At 42.3% G+C, this 7,027-nt stretch overlaps 1 protein-coding gene across 1 annotated transcript in view; it reads left to right on the forward strand.

Annotated features, from left to right (window-relative positions):
- The window catches only part of pip5k1ca (phosphatidylinositol-4-phosphate 5-kinase, type I, gamma a), a 51,142-nt gene that overhangs the window by 28,696 nt on the left and 15,419 nt on the right, over positions 1-7,027 (forward strand). The gene's annotated exons all lie outside the window — the stretch shown is intronic.

Here is a 7,027-nt window from a genome sequence, read left to right on the forward strand (position 1 = left end):
AATCAAATTGTGCCCTAAAGAATCAAAATCGAATCGAATCGTGAAGTTCTTAACAATACCCAGCCCTAAACTTTGTAGTATTTTGATGTGTATGTTTTTAAATGATTTAATGATGATTTCAAGAGATCCCACCACGTACCACTAGAGGCAGCGCACGTTCCACCGTGAGCATTTGTTCAACCTAAAAATAAACCCACTTCTTTTTTCATTCCTTTAAGAAGTCATTGTACTGATGATAATCATAATGGTGTAATACTGTATACCGTTATATCGTGACACAGTGATATTTTCTGAGACGGTTATTGTACCTCGAAAATCTCATACCGTTGCAACCCAGTGTAGACACAGACATACTAAATAATTATCAACTTTACTTTTACCACCAGATATCATGGCTGTAGGCTGTCCTATTCCTGCGTCTGCTTCATTGGTGCCTTTGAACATTATATCATCAAAATGAAAGAGGAAAACAGAAGAAAGCATCAAGCCCAACCAAAGGAAATGAATAATTAATGAGTGAGTTTGTATCTTCTGAAGTATCTGGTGTATTACTTTGATATTGGATATGATAGCACCATGCATTTTTGCTGCTGATAACTCAGAGATTTAAAATATCCACGTTATAGTTTAGAAATAGCCTGAAGGGGCCGACCACTGGCCGACGATCATCCTTTTAACCGCTGTTGTAGCCATAAGTAGGATATGTTTGCCTCCTTAAGAGGTGGACCGCTGGACAGTACCATATTACATAAGAACAAAAAAATGATGATGGTTAGCGCTGTAAACGTGGCTTCCCTGTCTAACATGAACTGGTAGTATGGCATTTGTATGAGCCTTAGGATGGCTAGCCAACCTTTGGAGCCCACAGATGACAACTTGGTGGGGATTTCCACAGTGTGACTTTATTCCGCAGTACTCATTGGCCATACAGCGCCACTGCAATGGCTGTTATTTCTGACAGTCACACGTCAGTGAAAGAAATGTGTTTTCCACCTCCACTACAGCTACGAGATTAGTTATATTTGGCCCTTTGGGAACGTTTTTTTGAAATGCTAAGTTAGTGAGTAATTGTAATGGAAGGCTAATGGAGAGAAGAAGCTGTTTTCATATTTCCGTGCATTAGTGTAGATGTGTTGGGATGTTTGCTGTAGACTCTGGGTGCTGTGGGTTTTTTTTTATTCTCAGGTAATGAATCTCATTTGCAGCTAATTAAAATTCCCTCCTTAAGATTCACACTTTCAAAGAAAGTCATGTAGATTCATTGTGAAATCGTATTCACACAGCTGACTACTTCTGCTTTGTCTTAGCTCAATATGGATCTGTTCCCACCGTCGCCAGCAATGTTTAGACTCCGTTGCTTTTTTTGAATCTTTAATTTTGTTTCAGTACCGTTGTCCAACCCCTTGTTTTTATGCCCATTATCAATTTGGGCATAAAAGCTGAGTGGAAACACCAGAAAGTTGAAAACATTGGCGTATCGATAAAAGAAAAATACAGTAAAGTGCAATGGAAAGACTTGGGGAATTTATCATGATGTACATGAAGTGTGTGCTCCACTGGAAAGATGAAGAACATCAGATCTGTGTGGCGCGATGAGGATATGTCATATTTCCCTCATGTGTTTTCCACTGTTTGAGGTTTGACTGGCGCTCTCTTAATTACATCAGCTGGTTGCGGCTTCTTCTTCTGCAGTGTTTCACTGGCACCCAACTGGACAGTTAGCACCACCGGCTGTTAATCTCGATGTGCCCGACTCTCAACACGTGCAGAGCAGTTGAGGATTGAGACATGCATTATGTTTTATGTTCTTTTGGAGATTTTCTGGGAATTTTGTTAGAATTGGTCCACTTTGGTCCACTTTGGTCCACTGACATTGTGTTTCTGTTGTCCCATAACTCAAGGCTGCTGTAACTGTAACTGTTAGCATTCAGGGACCCTCAATCAAATCTCTGTTTTATTTTACAACTGTCTGACAGCAAAGAACTAAACATATGTTGTGTCTAAGCGCAAGTATTCAGTTTACATGAAACAAGAATATGTTGTGTTCTCGTATCTAATACATCTCTGTATAGGATTTCTGGGATATGAAGTGCTAAAGAATTTGTGATCTCTTATAGCTGTTTGGGACTGCTAAAAAGCATCTTGAAACTTTGCCTCCAGTTCTCTTAATACATCCACTTGTAATATACCCCCTCCTCCCTGAAGGGCCTGACCCCCCGCATCATTCCAGCTGCTGTGGGTTGAGAGGGATTTGTGGCTCTATCATGTGCAGGGGTCAGACCTTACAGGGCCAAGGGTCTCTCCATTAGTTACATAAGAGCTTTAAGCACCATGCCACCGACATTACCTCCAGGGTCCAGATTTTATATGAGACCTTTTCTACTCTACACTACCGGGTGTAGGTTAACACCAAACCTAGACGTGACTGCCGGGATAAAGATACCCAACTGATTCCCAGTTTATTTGAGATGATGGGTTTTGGACCACTTCATGGTCAGTGTGAGCAGGAGGAATGAACCACTAATAACTCTTCAAATATACACAACAACATACTTCCTCAGTTAATACTGATCATAATTTGCTAAAGCTAAAGGTGATGCAATCAAATATGTCCACTTGTTAAACCAGCAGTCCAAAACCAGGGTTCCCATGCCCCCTGGAAAACCTGGAATACATGGTGCTGATTTGTAGTCCCATTACTGCTTCAACAAGTAGTGCCGCACCGAGACCGACCTTCTCCGGAGAAGGGCCAAACTTTTATTGTGAAGAACTGATGTGAAGTCATCGCTCCCTTTTCATTCAATCTTGAGCTCTCTCGACCATTGCGGCTCTCTGCCTGTGGAGACACACCTTCCAGCGGGTGGCCCTGTTGTTGTGGAAATGCAGATTCCTGCCGTGCTGCTCTGGTGCGCCGAGCCAAGCAGCACGCACACGTGTGTGTGTGTGTGTGTGTGTGTGTGTGTGTGTGTGGAAAAACGCCATTAGTTTTCCAGTCATGGAAATTGATTAAAATGACCAAATATCATGGAAATTATCAATGTTGTCCTGGAAAATGTGAATGGTATTTTAGCCCCTCACTCAGATCAGAAAGAGTGGCAAACCTTTTGACTCTCCCAACCTTTTTTGGCTAAAGAGTGATTTTTTTTTTGGCTGTATTTGATATTTTTATAATTCCCACTTATCAATGGCAATGTAAAAACACAGTGTGAAAGGGGTCGCTCATAGTGACCTACAGAAAATGATCACCTGAAGCTCCCCAAAGCTTTCTGTAGCTTTATAGTGAGTTTCAGTCAGTTTCCCGCTCTGATAAAGCCACCGTATGCGACCTGCTCGGCACTAACAGCAGACAGAATACAGTTAGGGACTAGCTGGTGAACACAGAGGAGCATTTAGCAGCAAAAGAGCCACATTTCCCTCAGGAGTTGGTGGAGACCCAAAACAGAGCTATAACAGAGTGAGTTAGACTAGCATTCACCAGGCAGAAACAGGACTCCAAATGGATGATAGTGTTGCTCCGTGTTTGCTGGATATGTTGTGTGTTTCTGTTGCCCCCAAGTGGCCAAATAAGCATTAGTTAACAGCAATACGTTTTCTCTACTTTCCTCCACTGTGTATCATGTCCTCAGATTTACCTTGTGAGCCCTTCTGGGGTCCTGACCTTCACTACCCTGTATTACACCAGTGATCTGTCCTCTGGATTGACACGGCGGCCTGACACCGGAGTCTCCTTGGTGTTTGGAAGAGCCCTTTTTATTGTTATATGTGATTTAATATCATGTTAAAACAAGGTAAAGCAGTAAATCCTCACATTTGAGAGGCTGTGACCGGAACATTTCTGGCAGTTTTGCATGGAAAATGACAATTAATTGATTATCCAGATACTTGTGGATTCATTTTCTGCCTATTACTTGTTGCAGCTCTACGTGTGTGTGTGTGTGTGTGTGTGTGTAATATGTGTATTTGTCTCCTTTCTCCTTGAGCCTGCTGTACAAGAGAGAGATGTTATACATAGTCATGGGTGAACAGTTGAGTGTGTGTGTGTGTGTGTGTGTGTGAGTGAGAGACGGAAAACCTGCGAGAGTGAGCAAGAAATGTAGACTACAAACAAATACTGTTAGGGACCGGCTGCCGCTCGGACTCTACATCCCGCCCCTCTCTCTCACTCGCTTGCTCGCACTTGCTGTTTGTTTAGGGAAGAGGTGCTCAGGTGAAGCGTTACCACGGCAGCCAGCTCCATGGTTGCCAGGCAGCACTTCCTGCTCCTCTCCAGAAGGGGAGGGGCCAGGTATTTTAGGAAATGATGGTGTGAAGAGGAGGAGGAGGAGGCGGCGTAGTGAGAAGGGGGAGAGAGAAGGAGGGAGGGAGAGAGAAGGAGTGAGAGAGAGAGAAGGAGTGAGAGAGAGAGAGAGAGAAATGCATATTTCTTGATGCTCCTGTAGCATCGAGACATATGACTCAAGTGGTAACTTGTTCTATCTCTTCTTTCTTGCTATCTTGCTTTGTGTGTGTGTGTGTGTGTGTGTGTGTGTGTGTGTGTGTGTCATTAGGCTAATGGAGCAGTTGGCCAGCAGGTTAGTCTGTCACAGCTAGTTAGCTCCATAACCTACACATACACATACACAGACACTCACCCACAGCTTTTCATCCCATTATCTGGGCCCCGACACTGTTACCACGGCACCCAGCCCAGTTGCTGCCGTGACACCGGGCTTCCTGTGACTTCTTTGGAGAGTTAGCGGAGTTGAAGAGGAGCCACACACAGCAAAGGCACACCAGTTGGACCCATTCATTATTTGGATGTTAGATTTGCTAGTTTCCCATATGCATTAACAACTTAAAAGTGTTCTAACCAGTCTAATGCTGCAACTGAGGGTTTTTGATTCTCACATTTAAACGATTAGTTGATTAATTTATTAGTCCCTTGGTTCTTAAACTATGGTACATGTGCCATTAGTGGTATGTGAGCTGCCTCTAGTGGTACGTAAAGGAATGTCTGAAAAGAAGAAACAAAAAACCGAATAAATAAAACATTAAATAAAAAAATAAATATATATACATAATGTAATTTAAAATGGGTTTTGCATTTACTGTAACATTTTATTTCACTATTAGCCTCCTACATAGTCATGTTCATGCAGGTAGTGAACGCATACATCCATGATTGGTTAGGAGCTAAAATGTGATGTGGATAGTGATATTAAGCAGTGAGGTAAAATGAATGATTCCAAAACACTGCCATTGTGTCTGACAAACGGGAACTATTTGGAACAGAAGTGTGGCCCAGGAGGACCCCTTGTCCAACCAAATTAGCTCTGGTTCTTGATCTGGTTCCGTTCAGGATTCAGCAACGATCAACAACAACAACAAATTGGGAATAAACCTGCGTCCTGCCTGAACTTTCTGTGGCTGAATAGGGTCGGCCTGTGGTGCTTGGACAGCCTGATGCTTTCTGACGTGGTATGCAGTGTAAGGAATTAAAGAAATACTGGATCAGTCAATTGAGAGAAAAAAAGTCAAAAAAATGAAAAATAAATTGTGTTTTTAAAGCAAAAATGAAAAACATCGTTAAGTTCCAGCTTCTTATCTGTTAGGATTGTCTGCTTTCTTTGTCTGATGTGACAGTAAACTGAATATCTTTGGGTGTCGGACTGTTGAAGACTTCATTTTGGACTTTAGGAGACTGACTGTTTTCTGACGTTTAGTCCAAAGAAAGTAATCCTCAGATTAATGAAAATTGTACTACAGACTGCGTTTGTTGTTTCCTCCAGACGTCTGCCAAACCTCCTGTTCAGGCTTCAGTACATCGCCAACTCGATTGCAGAGACTTGCACAATGTTCCTGTAGAGAAATTTGTTTTGTTTTGTTGTTGCTGCTAACTGTCATTTCAGAGATGATGTGTTTTCAGTTTAGTGAAACATCTGCTAACAGAAATGCAGCTCAGCAGCTTCTTAATATACTGTGGGCTAAAAGTGTTTATACACGGTATTTTATGAGGCAATTTCAGCAGTGTCTAACTGTGGTTAGAATTTAAAGTCCCCCTCCACACTTATTGTGGGCTGTTTGAGCCTCACTGTGCAGACTGATGTGTGCGTGGAGAGTTTGTATTCACACTAATCGGCAGGAAACCAATCATGGTCCAGTATGCAGTGTACACAAGAGCCAGTTCCATTTTGGATGTGCTCCCCGCTCAGCAAAATGCTCAGAATTATTAAGCTGCAACGCTAACACATCAACTCCAATCAGCTCAGCTCGTTTTCAGGTTGTGAACATTAATTGGTCGCTAAAAACTGCAGAGTTTCTGTCTTCTCAGCCAACAAAGTATGATCAGACATTTTTGATTTTATTTAAGCCTTTAGTTAGCTTTATTATTTGAGTTTAGATAAAAAGCCCCAATCCCTAGTGGTTTGGAAACTTCAGCGCAGATCAGCCGATCCAGCCCATAACACTTGTGACGCCCGCTGGGCCCTGGGTGGTTCAGAATGTTCTGGCAGCCTCATCTCCAACAAACTGTGATACAACTGTGTGTTCTGACACCTTTCTATCAGAACCAGCATTAATTGTTTCAGCAGTTTGAGCTACAGAGCTTGTCTGTTGGATCGGACCACACAGGCCAGCCTCAGTCCCCACGTACATCAATGAGACCGGGAACACCCCACAAGAGCTGCAGAGATGTTCTGACCCAGTCGTCAAGCCATCACAACCTTTTCAAGTCGCTCAAAATACAAAAGATGTATTATAATATAATATAAAGTGCATTTTGTAGCATGAAATTAGAGCTTTCCTTTCTGGGATCGTGACTAATTGTGTTTTTTTTCTAACAGGTAAAAAACGTTTTCTTACATCAACTATGTTTCTTGCCTTCCTGATTGGTTCGTTTTCAATTCAGATGCAGTGGATGCTTAGACAATGCCATTCAGAGCAGCTAGGAGCGAGCCAGAGGAACCTGTTTTTTTAACACGCATTATCATTGTCTCAGGTCTCTAACCTGTTTCAGTTTCAAGCAAATAATGCAAGAAGCCTTTATTTT

Source organism: Morone saxatilis, unplaced genomic scaffold, assembly GCF_004916995.1.
Source record: "Morone saxatilis isolate NCDOM2014 unplaced genomic scaffold, NCSU_SB_2.0 Contig12, whole genome shotgun sequence".
NCBI classification, from domain to species: domain Eukaryota; kingdom Metazoa; phylum Chordata; class Actinopteri; family Moronidae; genus Morone; species Morone saxatilis.